Source organism: Rhinolophus sinicus, linkage group LG06 (genome assembly GCF_036562045.2).
Source record: "Rhinolophus sinicus isolate RSC01 linkage group LG06, ASM3656204v1, whole genome shotgun sequence".
NCBI lineage: Eukaryota > Metazoa > Chordata > Mammalia > Chiroptera > Rhinolophidae > Rhinolophus > Rhinolophus sinicus.
Window position 1 is genome coordinate 53819291 of NC_133756.1, and position 25360 is coordinate 53844650.

The 25360-nt window shown below is 40.4% G+C and overlaps 1 protein-coding gene across 1 annotated transcript in view; it reads right to left on the reverse strand.

Annotated features, from left to right (window-relative positions):
* TGFBR3 (transforming growth factor beta receptor 3) overlaps positions 1 to 25360 on the reverse strand; it is a 185861-nt gene that overhangs the window by 137264 nt on the left and 23237 nt on the right. The gene's annotated exons all lie outside the window — the stretch shown is intronic.

Genomic DNA, 25360 nt, shown 5'->3' on the forward strand with positions numbered 1-25360 from the left:
TGGTTGCACAACTCTGTGAACATACTAAAAACCACTGAATTACACACTTTAAATGAGTGAGTTGTACAGTATGTAAGTTATATCTCAATAAAGTTGTTATAAAGTATTTAATGAAGAATAGGATGTCAATAGTCCACTTATTTCAAGGAATGTTTGATAAAAGTTAAACACAAAAGAATCTGTTTCATTCAATTTGTTCAAACTCGTATTAAGTTCCTATCATGTGCTAGGCACAGTGGCCACAAATACTGAGTGAGACAGAGGACCTTAGCCTCTAAGAAGCTATACTCTAGGAGTGACGAGAGAGGCAGGTACACAGTGCAGCACCACATTAGTGGGCCCCAGAGAAGGCTGTCTAGGGGCCAAGGGAACACACACAAGGGCCACAACCTCCTCTCCATTACTTAGCCCTTGATATCTTATCCTGTATCATGGTCCTACTGGATGTGCATTTCTTCTGTAGTAAGGTCTGCTCACATTTATATTGGTAAGAGGCCGTGTGGTGAGCACTGTGATTGATTAATTCTCAGCTGATGGGTCTAAGCCAGTCATGGCAACTCCATTACTATCTGCCAGGGACTGGTTCAAGGATGGGCGGGGCTAAGTCAATTCAGCCAATGAATGCAAAGAGAGTCATGCTGAGAGTCTGGGGAAAAGAGATCTCTTACTCTTAAGAACGCTGAAGGCAGCATCACTCTTCTTCCAACTACCAATAAGACCACAGCCCTGATACATGCTGATGGCCATTCCTAAAACCACAAGCAGACCCATCTTTAGTTAAGATGACCCGATGGCTGGTAAAGTGGAGAGAGAAAACAACCTAACAATTGAATGAAATTAGTCAAGTTTCCATTTTCTCCTGTTCTACCATTAAGTTTAAAAGGCTCGTGACGATGTCACCTGATGTTTTCTCTTCCCTCACTGGTCAGTAAGCACCTCCAGAGCAGAGAATAGAGAGTACATCTCTATTTCATTTCCTCCCTCAGAGTCTAGCACGTAACCAACCACAGCAAGTCACAAATTCTGAAAGAATAGAAAACAATGCACAGAGTTGTTGGTCTGTTCTTGATACATTCAACCCTAAATATTTTTAAAAGCAGAATTTAACAGGAAAAAAAAAATTACCTAAATAAAGGCCTTCCTTATTAAAACAGACAAACATAGTTTCCTTTATTGATTCAGGCAAGGACCACGTTTTAGAGAGGGAAGACATGTCTCTTTCCCTCTACCACTTCCTGGGGTGCCAATGTGGAAATGGCATTGCGCTTCTAGGGAAGGTAAGCTGCTTGGGGGAGGGCTCTGTAGGTGTAATGTAAAGTGACAGGCAATAGCTGGCACTTAATGTTAAGCACCACTGCAATAATCACAACAGAACCAGTGGAGTGTGTATGGACTGGTGATTACGACAGGGAATGGTACTGGTTTCTATTCTCAGCATGTGTCACTGACTTACTGACAAGACAGTTCAACATGAAAAGCGTCCATTATCAGTGGTAACTGGGACAGAGTCCCCGCGCGAGAAGTAATAAGAAAACTCCCGCAGTAGTCCCCAAACCTCCTGTTTCTCAAGAGTTTCACATTTCCTTCTCCAAACCTTTCCTAAAACTGCTATTACCAAAGGAAATTACATTAAGTTGACTTCCATTTCCTTTCCCTGGTGGGAAGGCACCAAAGGATGAGCAGGAAAAGACACAAAACATCCAAACTACCCTCCCCTTCGTAAGGCTTCCTTGTGTGCCTGCTGCATGAGATCATTCATTAACTAAGAATAAGTTACTGACAGTGATAACACAGTCCCTGGCACACAGTAGGCAGATAAGTGTTTACTAAATGACAACAGGAAACTAGGAGAAAACATCTCAGTGTTGGACAGAGAGGAACAATGCTTTGACTCTCCCACGCTGATTTTTTGGCCAACCTGTTAACAACAATAATAGTACATGTCATCAAAAAGCTGAAAAGATCTGGTTTTGTAGCTAAGGCTGCTCTTATTCACTGCTTACTGAATAAATAAATCGATTCAGTTTCTCTGACCCTCGTCCAGAATGCTGTGAGTTATGGCCAGTGAGTTATGGCCAGCCCAAGCGTTGACTCCTGGCTTGTTATAGCTTGTTATTAACCTCACAGTTACCAGAGAAGCCTGTTCATTGTCAGCCTGTCCAGAACCTCATTTTGGTAAATGGCTTCATGTAGTCCCGGGTACCAGCTTTTCAGATCACCCTGAGGTCTGCTTTTCAAAGACTAACAGCACCAACACAGGACAGATCTGTCTTCTTCCTTATCCCTTCCCCAACAGAATTTGGATGTCATGACAGTTATAGAATAAAAGTTAGAAAAGTTTATTTCTGCCCAATTACAGTTACTCAGAGTGGCACGGGATTCACCAATTTTCATGCCCATGACGAACTCCAAAATATGATCAATCAGCCCCATCAATGTTTTAGCTTCGTTAACCAACCAGCCAAAGGAAAAAGTCTGCCAAACGGCAAACTCACATTTCACATTGTCTTGGTATCTCAGCCAAGACAGGGTGGAAACATCAAATCCATAGCCCAACATACAAACGCTGAGCACTGAGTGAATGGAATCCAACAGGATGCTTATGGTTATACTTTCATTTAAATACTCAGTTAAAGGAAAACTACCATTGATTTGGTTTGGTTTATCGACAGGAGAGTTCCTTAGGAATTATCATGAGCAAACAGTAGCAGCCACTCAGTGACTGCACAGGCCTAAGTCCTGAAGGAGGAGCAAGTGGACTTAGCTTTACTCCCTTCCCCACAGTGAAATGCCCCTCTGGGTGGGGCACCTTCATGAGGGGCAGCAGTTGGTCAAACCCCAGGACATATTGCTGAAGTTAGGGAGAAAAGGGCTGTTGGGGCAGAAGCAGACCTGAATTCTTCTAGGAAGGAACTCTGGTTTGAGCCCATGTTCTTCTCACTGCAATCACAACCAGTAGCACCCACCCCAGGTCCTTTTCCTCTTTTATTGCCCAATTCCTGGATATCTGATCAGATCAAAGAAAGAAAGTAGGAGACCTCAAGGCCTCCTGAATGCAGTGAATGGGTGTTTCATACTTTAAAGCTAAGGCTGACTTACATGGATATGAAGGAGTCCCTCTTTCTTTGAACAAGTCATGTTCCTGAGCATCTCTGCTCTGTTTGCAAACTACCTCTTGACCTCCCAACTCTCCCTTCTCCACCGGGACACCTCAGCCACAGCCCAAGGTGCCTCTCACAGTGACGAGGCATGATGTGGGGAAGGGAGCTCGGGAATGGCATCAGAAGACCCATGAACGAGCTCCGGCTCTGCCAAACTAGCTGAGTAACCTTTAGCCTTGGCTTAGATATCTTTAAAATAGTGGTTTGATGGTTCCTATGAGCGCTTCCAGCTCCAAAATTTTAAGACCATTCGATGTAGACTAAAGTTTACTATCTGTGTAAACCAGAGAAGTGCCCCAGTGAGCGTCTAAGTGGGCCAAAGGACACATACGCTGGAAGGGTCAGCCCTACAATCATAAAACCTGAGAGCGCTACAAGCACCCAGAACACAGTCCCCTCAAAGGAAGCTCTGGGTTTCAAAGTGTGCTCAAAGATGTTCACAGCTCACCATTTCCCATGGGAAGTTATAACTACCAAGGGTGCTTTGGACACAAAGGACCATCACTGTGAAAGCAAGGACTCAAAGAAGACAAGCTCCAAACTCAAGTTTTCCAGACAAGGGTCCATTCTTAAGATGCAGCTGCAAAAGTGCATAAAAGCAGAACCTAACGTAAGATTTTCAAAAAGTCAGATCCTTGGTACTAAACACTGCTTCCTTCGAAACCCACAGCTGGAATCCAGGCCGATGTACGCAAGGCCTCAGAAAACTGCCCACACAAGTACCAGGGTCTCTGCCTCCGTCTTTCTCTGACCCAACTAAAATAAGGTCACTCTAGCAAAGTCCTGCTTGGTAAAGGAGGAGACTTGGGCCATGGTGCATGTCCCCTAAGAGCAGAACACTTCCCTGGCTACTTTTGTTTGGTATGTCTTTGTTTTGGTTTAGCCCTGGCAATCTGGCAGGCAGTGTATTTCCAGGGGGAGCTCTGTCCATGGTGTGGATGCCCCGGGCTTGAGGTCTTCATTCATTTTCATAAACAGAACCCAGTTGCCACAGTGATTGGTGTTAGGAGCAGCTGCTAAATAGCAGAGGTCACGCACAGCTTTCTTCGGGTTCTATATTCTGGGGCTATCTGTTCCTATGCCTCTGTGCATGAGGGTTAACGGGAACTGCAGTCCCGCCAGCCAGTACTCCATACAGGAGCCTAGGCGCTGAGGAGGAACTGCCAAGCAAGCTGCTAAATACAAATGTGATTTCAGGGGGCGCCCAGCACACCTGACAGATCTCAGCCTGGGGGCATAGGAAAAGTAAAGAGCAAACAGAGTGGCAACTTCCTTCCCGTGGTTTCCACAGTCCCAAGAGCCTGAGAGGGGGCAGGGCTGGAGCTCAGTGCAGAGGGAAGGATCTTGGAAAAATCAATGTGGAGCTGGGCCTGTGATGCTTCTAAATCACATGTGCCAATCAGATGCTTTCTTCCTTCCCCATGGAGGTGGGACAGCGTTGTCCCCACCCCCACAGCAGGAAACACATCATATGATATACACAGGTTAAAAACAAAACTTCCGTCTGGAGTCCCAGACGTCTTTCTAAGTTAGAAACTATCAGTTGCCTTTCCACCTTCCCAAGGCAACCCTGTGTAAAGGCCACAAAATCTGCCTGACCAGTAACACAAGCAGAGCAGGTATAAGGCACAATTTGTGTCTGGAAACATGTGTGCCCCTGCCTACTTCCCTGGTGGTTGTTCATTTGCTAAGATCAGTAATAATTGTCTTCACTTTGCAAAGTAGAGCTTCTGGCCTCAAGGTAGATGCTTTTGGATTTCAGGGGGAAAAAAACGCTATACAAAAGAGACTGCTCTATAAGGTAGGTCCCTTTGGCCCTCACAAAACCACGTTACCTTTTTGTGGCCCAAGGAATCTATAGAATAGAATTGGACATAAAACTCACTTAACATCTTTCAGACCCATTCCCATGTTAACAACATGGAAGTAATAAACATTCTTTGGTCCCAGTGCCAGTTTCAGAGACAAGTGATCATTTCAAACTTAAACAAAATGAACACGTATCTTTCCCAGAAACATATGCTCTGTCTTTATCAACCATGAGCCATTTTGACCGCTACAAGGAGAGGAAAATGGGATGAAAGTTCCCTAATTTGTCAGTGTAAGTCAAAGGTAAAGCTGACAATTTGGATCAAACATGCTTTGCCAACAGGACCCAAATATTTTATACACAGGATGTTTTTGTGTTAGTCCCACCACTGTAGTTTATTACAGGCCAGAGGAAACCTAAACAGTTAAAAAGTTTGCCCTTAGGCAAATAGTTCAATAATTAAGACTTCAAAGACTCCATATTAACCTCTGTTTACACAAAGTAATGTGTTTCCTTGGCCTGCTGAACATCAAAATAACTTCACAATTAATAGCCTCTATTTTTCAAAAACCTAGTCTGTTAAATATAACACCCAATATATTTTAAGGAAAAAAAAAGCATGTTCAAAATCTGCTTCATTCTTCGCAAAGACGAAGTGATAATTAAGACAACATCCATGCAATTTGACTAATGTAGAAAATTATTTAAAAAAAACAAAACTTTTCCCCTCAAAATTGTGATTTTACCTATTTTTTCCCACTTGCCTATGAACACTAAATTCTAAGAAGGGAATAGAGTAGGTTTTTTTACTCCCCTACTTAGAAAGTCAACAAAGTTAAAATTCTAAGGAAAGGTATAGCTTAGGAAATTCAAAGTGATTTCATTTTCTAACTAGTCAGTACTCAAACTTTTCCTCAGAGCATTCCTAGTTCATGGTTAATGGGGTAACCTAGAAAGTAACTCCACACCTCGCATAGGGAAGTGAAAATGAAGCACAGCGAGTGGCCCTAAGTGGGAAAGAACTTTGCAAATACTAAGGTCATCACAGAGACAAATCATCCATATTCCTTTGCATTTGTACAGCGATTTTAAATGTGCAAAGTTATTTTATCTGTGTTCCACTGCATTACCCTCAAAATATCCACATTTGACAATAATAATACTATCTAGTGATGTTTACTATGTGCTGGGCTGGCTCTCTTCTAAGCACTTCATTTGTATTTACTTAGTATTTGTTCCTCAAAACCACCTTGAGATATATTACTCTTGTCTCCATTTAACAGATGAAAAAACTGAAGTAGAATGATGACAAATAACTCACTCGAAGTCGGGAAGTTACTAACTTCTGAGTTGCTGACTTCATAAGTTACTGCCTTACTCCTCTTAGTCAAATGACTAAGAGGAAACCAGCCGGCAGGGGGAGAGTGTTTCTTCCTAGAAAAATTACTGAATCAAGATATCCCAAGGACTATGCCAAGGAGTTCTGACCTAAATATATGTCCTCATTCTATGGAAAACTCAACTACTGGAACATTAAAGAGAGAAACAAACACCAAAGAAAAAAGGAAGCTCAGGTTTCCTTAATTAACTGTTCAAACTTCTCAGCTGTCATTTTAATTTTTCATCTCTTTTCTATGACTTTAGATTGTCTGTGCAAGTCACCTACGAGAAATTTTAAAAGCCTTCATAAAAATGAACTATTTGGACATTATATGTTGAAATTCTCACTCCATTTTTCTCCTACATTGTAATATTTTGATGGCCTTTTACAACTCATGTTTCTAGCAAACTGTTTTCATTAGCACTCACAGTAGAACTAAGCTCATGTAACATGGCCCAGGCAAAAGTTTGAAGCTGCTGTCCAACTGGGCTGAGTTAAAACCCCAATTCTGATAGCATAGTATATAACTCTGCCTTTGACAAAATTAAAAACATCTCCTTCCTTTCTAGAAAATCCTCATATCAAAACAGAAAATATATATTTTCCCTGCATGTGTCGAAAATGACAAATACTAATAACTACTTTGTCTGAGATCTCATTTCCTATTCTCTGACAGGTTCTCCTTCAGCTCAGGCCCAAAGAATGGGCCATGACCTACAAGTCAAAGTGATATTTACTTCCCTGCACTAAACTGAAAACATGGCCACATTTGTGTGTTCAATATTTAATTCCATCATTTGATTATTGAGCACCTACTATACCCAAAGTTCCTGCCGCTGCTGAGACACAGCAGTAAGATAAGCAGTTTGTCCTCTACTTTTATGGAGCTTCCATTCCATGTAGAAAGAGAAATAGACAATAAAATAAAATAAAAATGGGAGATCACATTTTTAAAACACAAAGAAGCTCCCCCTCCAGGAAAAGGCATGCAGGACAATGCATGGGGCTCTGTTTTCCAAGAGGGGGGCCCAGTGACACAGGTACCGCCTTTCCCCTCTCTGGCTCACAGCCCCACCGCAAGGGTCCGTGGGACAAATTTCTATGCCACATGTGTTCCCAACTAGCTCAGGGCAATTCTATCTACAAATATGAGCCTTTCTTCTTTTATCAACAGGGAGCAAAGTCCTTGGAGCCCCCTCAACTTTGACATTGACCATCTGGTCACTTTTAGACAACCCTTAATTGTCCGGAATCCATTTACTTCACTGTCAACATCCAGATGGGTTATTTGTTAGCCAAATTCTATGTAGCTCTCTACAAGGCAGAACTAGGTACTGAGAGTGGAGGTTACAGCCAGGTAGATTGCACAACACAAGGAAGAATTTCCCAAGAGTCAGAGATATTTTAAATTCAAGCAAAGGCTGGAGACTCAGTCAACAGGATATTAGAAAGGTGATTTATGTATCAGGCTGAGTTGGACCAGATCATCTCTAAGGATCCTAAAATAGCAACATACCACAAATCTAGAACTCTAGTAGTATGCCTTATGAATGCAAAATCTTCCCAAATGTAACTTATCCTAAAACATTACTTGAGAATAGTGTTGGTAATGAGATAAAAATTCAGATGTCATGAAAAAATAAGCAACCTAAAATATACCACATGTTAACTAAACAGTAATTTTAATAGCACACAAATAGTAATGGCTGCAGCTTAGCAGTGCTTAGTAAGTGACAGACAGGTTTTGAGCACTCACTTGAAGCGTGGTATCTCAATCTTTAAGACAACCTAGTGAAATGGGCACTATTATTATCTCCATTTGATAGATGCAGACACGGAAGCAAACAGAGGTTACACAGCTACTTAATGGCCGACCTGGGCTTTGCACCCATGCAGCTGGTTCTCAAGTCTGTGCCCTGAAACACTATGTAGGCTCTGTGAATGTGTCTTGTTGGGAGTTGGGGAGCATTTTCCTCTTAGATTGGGTTACATAAATATCCTAAAATAGCTAACTACTTAAAGGAAATTTTGAAATTTGATAAGTGAAACTGTTTTGATATAAGATAATCATAAATTTTTTCAGGGATAATACATACTAAATTTACTTGACTGTTTTACTAAATTGTAGAAGTGTTCAGAAAGTTAGTTCACTCTCCAAATCTTATTTCCAAGTAGTAGCTTAAACACTGGAAGAATCTGGCTCAAAATCAATTACAAAATTTTCCAATGACAGTGTAACAAACACACACTGCATTAGATATTTATATTTCTGCTAAATATCAGAGATGCCCAAATTGGTGATTATGACAGAACTGGCCCTCAACTAAGGCAGTTTCCATTACAAAATCCACTTTCCAGGAATGCAGGATCCTGTTTAAAAACTGACTTAGACTGATACTTAATACGACAATATACTATTGGCTTCGCCTTCCCTTTTGTCTCCTCATTTCTTTTTTCCCTCATTAAAGCTATCTAGTCTCCTTCCATTTAAACTAAAAAAGAAAAATGTTACTTTTAATGTCTGAGATTCTTAATACATTGCATCTGGCATTTTTTTAAAAGTCTGTTTGTAAATATTAATGATTCCTAAAGAGTCTTAAACTTTTTAAAAACCAAGTACTAAAATAACTAATTAACTTCAAGAAATTATAAGTATGTAATGGATACTATAACCTGAGCCTGTTTCAGTATAGATATCAGTGGTATATTAAGAACCATAACAAATAAAAATGATTTATGTAAATATTTATAAATATTCACACAAAAGAAGTTTATACACCCATATAGAGAATATGATAGCAAAGAATCCTAGGAAATCATGCACTTTATAATTTGTGGTACACATAAACCGACAAAACTGTTCATCAAGAATTAAAAATCTTTCCCTTATGCATTACAATAAAATCCAATCATAATAAAAACTATAGTTTTTTTTAAGGGAACAGTGAAATGATTTTACAGGTCCAAAAAGTCAGAACAAGCCTCAAATCCCTGCCTCACAAACATTACCATGTCACATCCTCTACATATGATTTTCTTCATCATTAACATAACTATCACCCTCTAGAAATCACCTATATTGCTCCATAATGCCAGGCTGCCAAGATGGCATCTCTGACAGCAACAGTGATTTGGAATCATAGAATTTGGGGGCTGAAAGAAACTTGAAGATCCTTAGACCAATCTCCCTCATCTGCCAGGGAGAAAACTGATACAGAGATGCTAAGTGAGTGACATCCCCAAAGGCCCAGAGTCCTAGCGAAGCCCTTCACTGAATCTTCATTTGGACCAGAAGACAAGATCCACCCCAGGCCCCAAGATACCTTTTCTTTCATTCAGGAAGCAGCAATTTTCAAACTTTTTAGTCTTAAGATCTCTTTATGCTTTAAAATTACTGAGGGTTCCAAAGGCATTCTGTTGAGATGAGTTATATCTATCAACATATACTTGCAATAGAAGAAATAAAAACTGAGACATTTTAAAAATATTCATTAGTTCATTTAAAACCAACAATAATAAACCCACTGCATGTTAACACAAATAGTATATTTTATGAAAAATATTTTCTGAAATAAAATAATTTATAGTGAGAATAGTGGCATTGTTTTAACTTTTTGCATATCTCTTTAATTTCTGGCTTAATAGAAGACAGCTGGGTTTTCAGATCTACTTCTGCATTCAATTTGTTATGATACATTATTCTGGTTGAGGGATATGAACAAATCTGGCCTCACACAGATATGTAAGTTAAAAAAGGGATACAAATCTTAAGTGATTTCATATACTTGTGCCTATTTCTTCTTTGATATTATACCTAAACTCAATCAGTAAACAGTCATTTCTTACAGGTCAGTTGAAATGTGGGATCTGAATCACATAATAAACTTTTCATACCTTGTGACATAAAATCCATTGCTCTCCTTAAAATACTGAGTAAATTACAAAGGGAAAAGTAGTAACTTTACAGCAGAGAATTCTGGCAGACACTACCTTAACCAAGTGATAAAGGTTAACATCATCAGTAGTGAGACATATAAACATAATGTAACCCCTCCCCCACCCCCGATTTGAGGCCCTGAGATGGGCACATTACCTCTGTGGTATCCTTCCCAATAATGCATACTTGCAATGTACTCATGACAGAACATCAGATAAACCCAAATTGAGGGACATGTTACAAAACAACTGACCAGAGCTCTTCCAAAGTGTCAAGGTCACTGAAAGTCAGAGAACTGTTATAGACTGGAGAGAACAAGGAGACATGACAATGAAATGCAATGTGAGATTCTGAGTTGGGTTCTGGAACAGAAAAAGAACATTAGTGGAAGAATTGGTGAAATCCAAATAAATACTACACTTTCATTAATAATATTGCACCAAGGTTAATTTCTTAATTTTGGTCGTGTTCTATGAGTATATAAGATGTCATCATAAAGTGAAGTTGGGTGAAGGTACATGAGAACTTTTGTATTGTTTATGCAACTCTCTGTAAGTCTAAAAATTATCTCAAAATACAGTTTTAAAAAAATCAACTGCTCTTTCTTGTACTATCAAGCTGTGGGATCTTTTACGCACACATGATTTTGTAACATCATGTATTGGTCATCTGGAAAATATTGGTTCACTGAGTTTTGCAAATATTCCAAATGTTGACATATTTCTTATACGATATGAAAAAAAAAATCAGATTTGTTAATATCTCCATTGATCTCACCAGAAAAGTATTTAATTATTGAGAAACTGCCACAGTCATGGTGACAGACATAAGTTTTCCAAAACTTTAATTTTTGCTTGAAAAATAAAATTTTATCATTGGCAACAAATACTGTCAGTTGTTTTCCTTGAAACAGCAGGCTCACTTTGTTCGCTTTCAAAAAATGTCTGCCAAATACCAAAGTGTGGATAACCATCATTTGTCTGTCAGTCATTCTTTCAAGTAAAATGCTGTTCCATGAAAAACAGACTAGTTCAGTTCAAATTCAAACAACTGTACAAGTGCCTTTCTTCAAGACAACCGCTATACTTTGGAGTGTAGATGTGCTACGGGCATACTTCCCATTTCATCATACAGAATATAAAAAAGACATGTGTTGGAGTTTTTACTGCTTTATCAATAGCATTCTTAAATGAAACTGCTGTGACAGTGAAGCACTGCCTCAGTCCCTGCCCAATTACCAGCTGTTTTATCCAATATTGCTTTTATACCATCATTGCAATGTTAACTCAATGAAAAAGACATCTTAGAATTATTATAAAAATAGTTCTGAACTCACAGACGTCATGAAAAAAGATCTCAGATCCACCACCACACTTTGAGAACCACTGGTTCAAAGAGTTAACCTTTAGCTCCTCAATGAAATAGGCCACTACTACCTTGGCCAACATAGAATACTAAGAATCTTATGCTCAGTGTCACAGAATGTTTACCAAGAAGCAATAGCTTCTTGCTGTTAAAGACTCATAACAATCTAGTGACAATCAGTTTTTGTCTTTAACCACCATAGGTCACTCAGACACTGTTTTATCTAAGAATTTGAAGACAGTGACCCCTCCCCCAGTCTTCACCGGGTAGCGTTCATCTCAAGGCCTCTTTCCTCCAAAACAGAATACATTAACATTCAGATTTATTATGTTAACAAAGTTGTGTCTCTTTACTGTACTTTATGAATGAGATGGGGTTATAATTACTGATTTATTCAATAAATATTAAGCACCCACTGTGTGCTGAGGACTGGGGATTTATCAGTGTCCCCACCCTCTCCCTCAAAGGTCACATTCAAGCAGGGACAAAGACAACATGGAAACTCCTCTACTTGAGAATTTTCACATATATGGAAAAAGCTGCACCATAGCAAAAGCAAACTGACGTGACGTTCATGGAACTTACATTTTAGTGGGGGAAGATAAATAATAAACATAAAAAGTAAATTATAAACATGTTTTAAGGAGATAAGTGCTGTGAGGAAAAAAGAAATAGAGCAAGATTAAGAAGGCATGGAAATACCAGGGGTTGAGAGGGATTACAATTTTAAATAGGGTGGTTAGGCTGGGATTGGGCCCAGATGAGGAAATTACCAATAGGTGGTCTCACTCCATTGTTTCTGTGTTCTATCTCCTCCCAGCCCCGATCCTAGTGCCACTACTATCTTATTTGAGGATTCACGCTTACCCTCCAACTTCCAGCTAAAGGTCAGGTCAATTCCTCAAGAGGAACAAGACCTTTTCAATCCTGGCTCCAAATGTAGCCCTTCGGCTATTAAGCTGCTCATTTCAAAGCCACCTGAGTCTGTTGCTCAACCAACAGCAAATCACCCAAAGAAATACCCTGCCTTTTCTCTGTTGGGAGCACACAGCTAAACGGAAACCTCATTCTGTCCATCAAAAGTTCATCTTAGCTTTCTTTCTTTTCCTGAATATATGAATCCTCTAAATAAAGATTAACTTTTTGAAAACCTATTATGTGCCATAAACTGTTGGCTGCTTTACATGTAGTTCATTCTCACAACAATCAATGGAATAAGTATAATTAGCAATATTCTTTAGATAAGGCAACAGAAACTCTGAAAATCATCAACTTGGGACTCAAATTCAGATCTTCAAAACAGGAAAAAGGAAGAGAGCTTTTTATTTACAACCTCCTCCCAACTCATCAGTCCCACTGTACCACTTTGTTGCGTCCACTGTACTGCTCTGAGCAGATCATATAGAAAATAAAGAAACTAAGCATTGATAGAGTCTTCCATCTGCAACACTGTATTTCAGGATCAGATCTGATTTTTGTACCAAAAATAGGCCTGAATAATAGACTTACAACTTTTGAAACTGGGTAAATATGCTCACCATGCTAACATTTTCAAAGAACATTATTTTAAATCGTTTCATTTAAAATAAACATGACCCTCTGATTTACATGCATTGTCTCATTTATAATCCTCACAAGAACACAGTGTGGTAGGCAGTGTCGATATCTCTATTTTACATAGAAGGACGTTGAGACTATCCTCATGCAGCCTGCAAACAGCAAAGCTGGGGTCTGACCTGTGGTGGAATCACAGCTCAAGGTCACAACTACCAACGATCCTGACTCTCTGACTTTTAATACATCACTGTCAAGACTGGACATTGGAGTACAGAATTACTTTTCCTAAATAAAAGCATGTCAGTCCAACCGAGTCACTCTCCATCTCGATAAACAGCTCAGGCATTCCTCACATTTGGAGAGTAAAATCTCTACAAAGTCTTTTGGTTACAAGCCCCAAATAAAGGTTCGCTGGAGTAACTGCAAAAATCTGCTGGGAAAACCCAAGGGCCTGTCAAACAGGCACAGCTTTCAATCTTTGGGTTCTGACACCACCCCTGACATGGACCTTTAGTCTAAAGGAACAAGAATGCTCATTTTACCACAGCTAAGAGATGCTACGGATACCCCCTGCTCAGCAACACCAGTTTAAGCCTCAGCTAAAGAACATGTTTCTTAATAGTACACACTGACCTCTGTGCTCCTACAACTTAGAGCAAACCCAGCCAGGCCAATAACTCACGTTAGCAAGAGGCCTTAGTTATCTGTGACTCAGCTCACTCTCCAGATGGCCAGTTTTCATCATCATTAATGAAGAGTAGTTTAAATAAGACAGAATTATAGCTCTAAAATAGAGGTCCTCAAAACTAATTCTAAAGATGAATACTGTTCACATTTGGACACACTATAGCCTTCAAACTAATTACTGAGAACTACAAGAGCAATGCTGAAAGAAAACCTGAATAAATGGGGGCTATGCCATGTCCATGGATGGCAAAACAGATAGGACACGCTACAGAGTCTGTGTGCTTTTCATTTTATCAATGGTAACCCTAACCCCTCTCTCTCCCACTCAAATACATTTAATGCAAATAACCATGGTTCTTTTAGGATAACCTTTAATTTTGCTTTATCTTTTTAAAGCAAATCACTCTTTAAAGTCATTCATTTAACTATGTGTTGTGACATTATTCATGATCTTTTACAACTTAACCAGGATATGCCAGTAAGTCTGGACACTGTAGCACAGAATTACTTTCTAAAATGAAAGTGTAATGAGACTGAAAAAAATAAAGCAGTGAAAAAAAAATCAGTTATTTATTGGTGCAAATTTAAGTTTATTCCTCTTTAAAAAATATATTTTGTGATCCCTCATGGCTCTGAGATCTGCACTCCTATCAACTCCATAAAGTTGCCTGGGGACCCTCTGGAGAAAGGGTTAAAAGTCCCAAGCTGCCATTCCAGACCTGCTGGCTGAGGAGGAGGCAGGTTGCCCAGAGCCTCAGGATAACCAGCCTCACACAGAGTAAACAGAGGCCACTGTGCACTCAGGAATAAATTCCTCAACCAGCACATACCCTCCTGAGGTTTTCATGTAAGCTTTTTCCAACAGATTCCAAGTTGAGGAACAAACAGAAATAATAGATTTTGTTGGGCCTTCTTTGAGTGCAGGAAGATCTGACAATATCATGAAAGAGCTCAACACAGTCCTCTAAAATTTTTCATTAGAATTCTTTTCTCCTGAATCATGTTAATAGGGTATGATTTGGCCCTGGGATTTGTATGTAACTACTTACTCATAGGCTGCTCCAGGCCAGAAGGACGGGAAAAGACGCTGCGACCTGCCAGTAGGAGGCAGGGCCAGGGCCAGGAGTTGCAAGAGTACTAGATGGATGTTTTCAAACAGAGCTATATACTAATTAGAAAACAGCTCCTTATATAACATTCGATTGGCTCTGAGATAAGTCTGAAATATTCTGCTTTCATCTTCAACTGCTCTCTGAGTCACCAGAACTGGCATTTGGCTCAATACACCTCAATTCTCTTCCATCTTTAAGGGGCAGAGACTTCTATTATTTTTCTACAATTCATCAGGATCAGCTAATTCTAGGTATGATTATCCTATAAGAGATTACAAATGCAACAAAATAATGCAAATTTATTTCTCCCTTCATACATCCAGTATACCCTGCACTTAAATTGGCATGCACTGGATTTCAAATTGAGATTTTTTTTAAACACCATTTTCCAAATGCAGTAGCAATTTGCTGCCCTGGACCAGCCAAACAGAGGAATGAGGAATCTGATTTGTTTTAAGAAGGGAAAAAAAAAAAAAAAAAAACAACCAAAAAACTTTAAGGCCTAATCCTGATGCCTTTGAACATTTAGCACTTAAAACCTGAAATGTTTCATGACAAACTAGAGCTCCCTTTCCTCTAAGAGGAGGCCCTTGGGAAGTATTTATTTAAAGAATGTTAAGCAATTGTGATTCACAAAACAAAAAACAAAACCTCTGAAGATACTCTTTGGGCTCCCCAGCTTTGCAAGGCCACATGCACTCCATCAGCCAAGAGCCTGCAGTAGTACACTGGAAATTTAGGGAACAATATGGCCACAAGCACTTCTCCGAAAGGAAAACAACTCCCCTCTTGGCCCAACTCCAGAAGGCAATTGAGCCGGTAATGTCCAAGCTAATCTCTGAATAGCCTCTCTGCCAACTTTCTCCTCCAGGCATTAGATTTTTCTGCATGGGCTTTGCAAATAATCTAAAACAATTAATTAGTGCTTTTGAATTCACCCCATACCATTAATGAAACACTGCCAGACTGCCTTTGATAGCATACTTCCAGAGCTAATTAAACGTGGCAAAACAGAGGACACAGACTCCCCAGGCACCCAACAGGGCCAGGCCTAGACCTGGCTGGTAACAGTGAAGCCATCCATGCAGAGGATTTTGGGGTGAAGAAGGTGGGGGCTGCGAAGCTCAGGTCCTCAAGGTCCTCTACAATGTGCCAGACCTTGCTCTCAAATTATATAATTATCAGGCTCTTGAAATTCAAACGATTTTTTCACCCTAAAGACATTTTTTTCTTCTAATGAATGGAAATTCTTAATTTGATACTTAAAAGTTTGGTATTGCCTCTAGTCCACACCTCCACCCCCAAAGAGATTGGTTTAAAAAAAATGTTTTAATGTATAGTTGCACAAACTAAATATTCAATCTCATCCTAAAATTCCCTTCTTTCAATCAGAGCCCTGCATAATGTAAGACTTCCCACTCCTATAACTTTAGTCATGTGGGAAATCTTTCTATTTTTTTCACTATCTAATGCCACACAGAATTCCAAACCGCTCCACATGCATGGCCAGCAAGATAAACACATTTTTAGGAGGCCTAGAAAAAAGCTAGCAGGGGGCAAGAAGTAAAAATGTTGTTGCATTCCTCTAGACTTTTCTGGTATAATTTCAAAAACAGAACCACCACCACCTGGGGCTTGCGGCAACCCCCAGGGCTGTACTTAGGTCGCTCATTGCCCCCTCCCCAACCAATGACAAGGATGAGGTCTGAGAAAGCAAATCAGAAAACCTTATAAACTATTCAGTGGCAAAATCAACAAATAAAAGTTATTTTAAAAACAACTATACAGGCACAGAGGTTAAATCTTCTCAATGTCTTATCCCAATTTTTTAAAAATATGGTGTCAGGGTACTTAGTAAATATCAGTAACAACTTAGGGAATTTTTTTGCCCTTCTGAAACATGTTACTTTTTAAAGTTCTAGCCTGGAGTCTGATTGTAGGCATGAAGTGAGGAGGCCAGCATTAAAAACTAGTACAGCTCCAGCGGGAATGAGGTGTGCCCCACTTAACACTACCTCTCTTTAATGCCCTCGTTACCCTACTTCATTCAACTCTCCCTTTTATCCAGTCAGCTGGTACCATCCCTCATTATCTAGAGTCTCCTCGGCCATAGTTGCCTAAACGAATGTCCCCACGTTCACTGACTCAATAGAAGTCTCCTTTGTTGGTCTACTGCGTCAAAAGGCAAGAAATGGGAAAAGGCAAGAGAGGCACATACAAGCAAGAACTAGGGGGGAAATTCCTTTAACAACTATGGTGATTATGTCAAGGTGTAGCCCCAGCTAATAAATAATAAAGATATACCTAGTTTCTGAGCGTGCACCACACTTAGAACTGGAGGGCTAAAGGTGTCTGGAACTCACTGCCTCAAACCAGTCTCCTTTCCCACACATGGATCCCTCGGACCCAAATGAGTTTACTGAAAAGTTTTCAAGGTTGCTGTTTCAAAAGCATGCTAAAGCCAAGCTCCCTGTTAATGACAGTAAGAATTTTCTAGAAGGTGTTTGCGGGTTCTGTGTTACAATTTGTGCATTAAGAAAACTGATGGCCTGTGCTGTCAAATGTGATCCTCAGACCAGCAGCATCAATATCATACGGGCCCATTAAAAAATGCACCATCTGTGACCCATCAAGAACTGCTAAGACAGAATCAGCCCGTTAGCAGGATCCCCAGGTGATTCGTACGCACATTCAAGTTTAAAACACACTGGTCTCATATCTGTCTGTTTATAACTTCCAACTCCAAAAGCAGGATGGGTATATCTCACCCTCAGGCAAAACCAATATGAAGATCCATATTAGAAAAACATTTTAAAGTGACTATTTTCTTGACAGAAAAAAATTTGATATAAGTATCAAGCTCCTTGCTCACACTCAAAATGTAGCTTAATTAATAAAAATGAGTTTACACACATTTATTTACTATATAAAATGAGATGCAACTGTATTTCTCTGAAACACTAGTTTTGCTATGAGAAGCACTTTTGCAAAAGATGGTAAGACCCTCAAAACCCATAATCCTGAAAAACAGGCCACCTGGGGAATGAAAATGAGACCTAAATCAGAGAGTAAATAAGTTAGGAAGACAGAGTCCAGGCTTTTAAGACAGAGATTTTTGAAGGACAGTCATTCACAAGGGCAAAGAGATTGTCTTTAGATGGTTTGGGGGTTATTCTGTGTTTTAAGATATAGCTTTTACTGTTATATTGAAGTAACCATCTTCACTGCTAGGTTATGACATAGTTAATGCTACTGATATGAGATGTAAGTCCGTATCCTCTTTCCTCCCCAAAAGGAACAAATTGAAAGAAATCACAAAATCATTCTTAATTTCATAACATATCCCTCCCAAGGGCCCTTCCTTCTAAAATCTGATCCTAGCCACCATCATTTCTTGCCTCAATTATTATGACAGCCACCAACCAGGATCCCCAAATGCACCTTTGCTCGACAGTCTATTCTCAACACAGCATCCAGAGTGATCCGGTTAAAACATCCTTCAGATCATATCATTCCACTGTTCAAACCCTCCAATGGCTTCATCTCACTCAGAGTGAAAAACCTTACAGTAGCTTACAAGGCTTTAGGCAGCCCCACATATGCCCCCCACTTCCCATCCCCACCGCCACCCAACTAACTCTGACTCTCCACTCTAGCAGCCACCTCACCTGCTGACTACTGGTTCAGCAATGCGGGCGAACCATCACCTCAGGACCTTTGCACTTGCTTTTCCTTCTGCCTGAAATGCTCATTCCCCCAGATATCCACTTAGTTCATCTCCTTCAAATATTTGCTCAAATGTGCTATAAATATCTTCCCAGTGAGGACTTCTCTAATCATCTTACTTTAAACTGTATTCCACCAATAACATCCCTAACCCCTTTGCTTTTTCTCCATTGAACCTACTAAATTTTCCATACTTTTTTTGTTTCTGGTCTATCTCTCCCCCATTAGAATGTAAGCTTCATGAGGACAAGGATTTTTGTCTGTTTTGTTCACTGCCTATCTCCAACACCTGGAATGGTGTCTCAACTGCTCAATAGATGCCTGTTGAATAAATCAATTAACACCTTAGGAAACTTAACCATGTTCGAAGGCAGAAAAAACTCATTGTTTGCACTAACTACAAAGTCACCCCGTTCTGCTTCTCAGAAGCTAGCCAAGTACCTGAGACTTTGAGCAGGCACTCAAAGTTTATCGACCAGACTACAAGTTCTCACCTACACACAGCAGTTACTTAAAATGACAAATTGTTCTTGCCTCTAACTCAAACAAAAGGGGAGAGTGGGAGCTAGGTGGCCTTTTGCTTCGCAGTGCAGCAGCAAAACAACAGAGTTGGCAGGTACGGTTGCGACCCACTGGAAAAGCTGGTCGTAGTAAAGTGCTGCAACAGCTGGTGGCATCACTGATGGAAACAACAGAGCAGGGTGCAACCTGAGCATCCTTTTGGATGGGACAGAGGGTAGGAAGGAAGGGAGGTATGACTCTGATGGCTCAAGTCTATGTCTGGGCTAGGAAGAAGTTATTCAGGCATGTGAGGACAAAGGGAAGGAACACAAAGAACCTAAAGCAGTTTTATTGAAATTTTTTCCTTTTGCCATAAAAACCACCTCTTACTATATGGTTCCCCTTATTGCCAACAGAAGGAAGAGCGTTTGTAAAAAAAAAAAAAAAATCAACATTTTCCTTTGAAGGCAGTAGGATTTTCCACATTCCACTCTAGATGTATTTTAAGATTTCTAAGAGTTGGCAGGATAGGGCAGGAGAATAGCTGGGCCTCAGTCCCCAGAGCACCTGCCACCTCCTCCTCTGAAGGAACATTCTGAGAGCAAGTGCATTTTTAAGCCTCTAGAATTCCACCTGATTTACAGTCTCCTCTCAGAGAACAAAAATATGACTATATGGGACTTCAGGATAAATCATTGAGGCCACTCTGGCAGAGAACACTTTAAAGGAAAGAAAAGTCAGTGGCTCACATGGATGCAGTACAAGCCGGGCCAATCTTCCAAGAGGAGCAAGCCCCTTGATGCCTCGATGGCCGATGGCAGGGCCAGTCCTGAGAGAAGGCCTCGTGTTAGAACACTTCCCGGAATATTCCCTGTTCCCAAACCAGTGCTTGGAGCTCTATCAATGATTCAAGGTGGCCCAGAGTATGACGGATTAGTAATCAAAACAAAGTAGCTAAGAAAGCCTAATTTCCTATATACACAATGTGTGAAAGTATAACCTTTGAGCAATTAAACAGCTGTGTGGGCACACACATATAGCTCTGTCCTGATGAAAATATTGACCAGTGTTTAAAAAACAGACCAATACTGATGTCCTAAAATAACCCACATAAATCAGGACTCTAGAAAGCAGGCTGGTGATTATACAGTCTAGGATAAGGACGCAAAGGAGAGAGAAATCTGTGTTCTGCTGATTTGTTTGACATCAAATCCATGTACAATCTCACTCACGTTCTTGGTAAGTATGTTTCTTACACTATGTACACAACCAGTTGCCCAACTATTTATCATTAGTAAACTCTCCTTGCAAATTAGATTATCATATATTCCACCCATCCATATTCCACGCAGAGCAAGGAAATCTTTGAGAAACGAACTCATTTTTCTCTTGACTACTGCTAACTATCCCAACTCTGTGTGTGTGTGTGTGTGTGTGTGTGTGTGTGTGTGTGTGTGTGTACTGGTTCTGTGCAAAAAAACATAAAGGGGGAGGGCCCTCATCATGCCTGTTTATGCATAATGTCCCCAAAGGGAACACAACCTACACTACAGGCCACTCTTTCCACTCTGGGTCTTTTAATGCAGTTCTTTTCTCTTTAAAATAAATAGAAAGTTGGCACCAAGGTAATAGCTGGCATCACAATTGACGTATCTTTTCCCTGTGTATCCAAAAGTGGAATTAAACACAAAAGTGGTTATAATAACTACCTAAAAACAGTAATAATCACAACCCAAATCAACTAGCTGTGTCCAGAGATTTAGGGGTAGGCAACAGAAGCCCTTGCTGATTTTGCTTTGAACCTTCAAGCCTGTCCCTCCTCCACCCTCTCCATTCCCTGGTGGCAGCCCCCCACCAGCACGCTCCCCACCTTCCTGCCATTATGAGGAACAGCCTCTGATCACTCAGCAGGTCAGACAGGCAAGATCTACCGCAGAGCCGTGTCTGCGGTTCTCAGGCCATTCATCTCAACAAGATAAAGAGCAGCCAGTTCCTTCGGACAGAATAGAAAGAGCATGAACTCTGCCAGTTACCAGTTTTATAACTGTACGTAAATGTCCATTTTAACTTTTTTTTTTTTAATTGATTCATCTCTCATTATGTATCACATCTTTCTTCTCTAAGCCTCGGTTTCCTCACTGGTAAAATGAGTATAATAATAGTAATAGGAGGAGTGGTAGCATTGGTAATAATTACAAAAACAGTGATAATGATAAATACCTACCTCAGTGGGTTCCTGTAAGGATTAAACAAATTGATATGTGTAAGGTACCCAATAGAGTGCCCAGCTGGCACTGTTTTAACGAGGTGCTAAGGGGCTCTCTATAGCAAAAACACGCCGGTGCAGTTTGTCCACATAAGTGTGCTCAGTTCTGGTTTGACCGAGAGTTGAACCATCTTTCTAAATTACTTTCTCTAAGTTCTATTATTCTCTTTCTAGAAATGAAAAAAACAATACCTGCCTACCCCGGGGACCGCTATGAGAATAAAATGAAATACTAGGTATAAGAGCATTTTGAAAACTATAAATATAAAATGATATTACAGGCATACCTCAGAGATATTGCGGGTTCTGTTCCAGACCACTGCAATAAAGCGATTATTATCATAAAGCGAGTTGTAATCTTTGTGCTGGTGGAGGGTCTTGCCTTCAACTTTTAAAAACCACAACATCTGTGCAGCGCAATAAAGAGAGGTATGTCTCTATTATTAGTTTAGCCTCTCCCCAAGGCTGCCAGCTTGTCCCATTCTCAACCAAGTATTAACCAGCTACTATCTCGGCTTACTGTCCCATGGACACAAAGAGTTCAGAGCTTTCTTAGCAGGAAAATAGTTCCAACTAAAAACATCTCTATTTTCCTGTAGATTATACCTGGAATTCCAGGTGAATCCAGGAGAGATAAAAAGAAATGTGTCTGCTCAATAGAAATGTGTGTGCAGAGTGTGGGTAAACCTCCAAAGGATGCATCTAGGCACCAAATGGAAACATTGGAATGAGGGAAACAGCCATCCCATCACCACCCCGCAGGCACGGAGCCAGAAGTGTTTCTGCAGAGTTCACCTCGGTGGTACCCCTTTGACCAGGCACAATGGGCCAATGGCGTAGACGCAAGTCCATCCCTTCCAACCAAAGCGATTTCCCTGAATTCTCTGTGTGTGCCTCTTTCTGTCGTTATTAAGGCTCCTGGGAACACAGCCCTACCTAACTCTGGCAAGCCTCAGAGGCAGCAGTTAATATTTTTTAAAGATGTGTAGCAGAACAGTTTTTAAAGTGAAAACTTAGTGAGCCTTAAGCCCATAAGAGCAAGCATTTATTTGTTAAACATCCCACTTTTCTTAGACAGATTAGAGAGAGGTAAGGTGCCAAAAACCTAAGGTAATTTCTAATCAGGAGGCATTATGGCCCTTACACAGTTCTTATTCTCCAAGAGCATAGCCTTCCCTCCCTACAATGCTGTACAATAACCAAGAAATAAGGGAAGGAAGAAAAAGTGTGAGTTCTGTCAAAGCAACTGCCTCCTTCACCCTCAGCCTCAGGCAGAGAAGGGAAGGCTTGCCCTGAAGGCTTTTACATGGGGCTGGAAAAGCAGTCGTCTGCCATTCTGACTTGTGCTCTGTCCCTCCTTGGCCGTGTATCTAAAGGAGGCCCTTTACAGCCATCACCCCTTCTGCTGCCAAGAACTCTACAGCAGAGTTTCATCACCATGTCAGTGAAGTAAGAATACAAATAAAGAAGGCTCATTACTTGAGGTTCCTTCAGTTCTGATGACTTACATACACCTCTTCTGAGGCCAACTGAGTTTAATCTGGTTCCAGGATGTCTCATTGGTGGCTACTCAATCAAGTGCAGAGGTTCATTCATTCCACACTGAGGTTCTCTTACACAGAGGCTCCAATGGAGTGGCTGACGGGCTGGCCTGAGAGCCAAACTGCCTGGGTTCAAGTCCCAGCTGTGTCCTTTATTAGTTATGCGACTTTATACAAATTATTAACCAAGTCCACTCTCAGTTTCCTTGTTTGTAAAATGCAGATGATGCTAAAACTAATACCCACTTCATAGTGTGTCCTAATAAATGAGCTGACAGAGAACAAGCCCTTGCTAAATGTCAGAATGTGTGCCAGGCACTATTGTCTCTGAAGCTAATGAGGCCATATTCTCTGCCTCACTTTTTAAGGTCACAGTTTGGATTCTAAGATTAACAGTGTATGCCTCTGGCTACAGGAGAATGGAAGAAGAGAGCATCCAAACCTCAAAATGAAATCCAGAAGCCTCATTCTAACAAGTAAGGTCCTACACAACCAACCCCCATCCTTCCTTCCAAGCAGACCTCCTACTACATTCCCATACCAGTTTTCCAGGGACTCCAATCTTTAAAAACATATCAAGCACCTAAGTGCCATATACTGTGCTAGTCACGGTTCTCCCATCTGGTCGACCCAATGCCCTCCTCTTTGTAGATTCTGCCTGGCCTGCAAAAGAGAGCTCAAGACTTGGCACTTCCACAGAGCCCTCCCAGGCTGCTCTAACACTTCTGACCTCTCTGAGGTCTTTTTGCTCTTACTTGGCACTCACCATACATTGATTATTTTGCTATATATATGGTCATATTTCATTTGCCTAACTAAAGTACAAGCGACTCAAAGGAAGGGGTGAACTTCACATTTCTTTGTATATCCCTAAGTGGCTTGTACTATGCTTCGTACTTAGCAGGGATCCTTAATTAAGTGATTTACTTGATGTTTCAAGAGGGCACAGGTGGCACAGAGCAAACCCATTATCATTCTTCTTAAACACACACCCTTCTGATCAATACTCCCTCATAGTATAGAGACTGGAAGACTCAATCTGCAGACCTAGACTAAGTAGGTTTATGGTTAAATCTGCCACTTAGATGTGTGACCTTGAGAAAGTTACTTAACCTATCTGTGCTTGGGTTTCCTTGTCTGTAAACTGGGGATAAACAAAGTACCTACACTTTTTAGGGAAGTTATGAGGATGCCATGAGACAATACTTTGAACAGGGCCTAACACACTGTAATTAATTAATTGCTCTGTAAATATTCATTATTATTATTACTACTATCCAATTGAAGTTCAACGCGTCCAGAATGCCCCCAAAAGCATTTTGTAAAGTCTGCTGAGCCTATACAGAAAGCTACTGGATATACGTAAATACAAAACATTTCTCCCTCCTTCTTCATTCATTTGGCCCATGAGGTTGTTCGAAAAGGCATCTCTACCTCTGTACTACTGATCAGTTGCCTCAAGTGGCTACAAAATCTGTAATTCTACTGTACCTCCCATTTTACTGTATACCTCAGCAAAGCTTTGCTTGTGTACAGAACTCGAAACAATATTTTACTATGGCTTAAAAGAGGAAGGAAGGTCTTAAGCAAAACTGATTCACTATCAAATACATCAAGGCTGCACAGAGCCATTAAACTTACTGCTTTCCCGTGAAGTACCTTCTTCAGTTATGTTTTTCAGTCTGTCCCCGGCCATCAGTGAAAGCAGAAAATTCTGCCTCAAACCCACCAGGTATGATTACACATCTTGTCATCAAAACAGCACATTTTCCATCGAGCCGTTTCTCTCTTCCTTTTTCCTTTGCTACTACTTTTCAATGAGATTTTAATTAAGATCAGTTTTAATACACAGGCTAAAAGGCAGATAACTCTTCAATCATGAGACAAAATGAAACTGCTGACAGAGAGAATGGGCGGTTCAAATTCACATGCGAGCATTCAAAAAAGGAAAACTAGCAATTTTCTCTCAAGACATTTGCAACGAGGCACACTGACTTTAACTCAGCCTGTGCCTCTGTACGACTGCTGGCTTGAGTCTATTGGAGCCTCAGTTGGTGGTCTGGCTTCTTCAATATGGCACTGAGGTTAACAGCATTGATGTAAAACCTGGCTCCTGCACTGCCTAGCTACATGACGCTGTGCAAGTTGCCTAATCTCTCATTTCATCATCTGTAAAGTGAGAAAAATAATCATACCTACCTTAGAGTTGTGATTAAGTGAGTTCATGAAATAAGAATATCCTATTCCTTGTTATATTCTGTAATTGTTTTGCCCAGTGCCTGGCTGTACTGCTCACTCAATAAATGCGAACTCGTC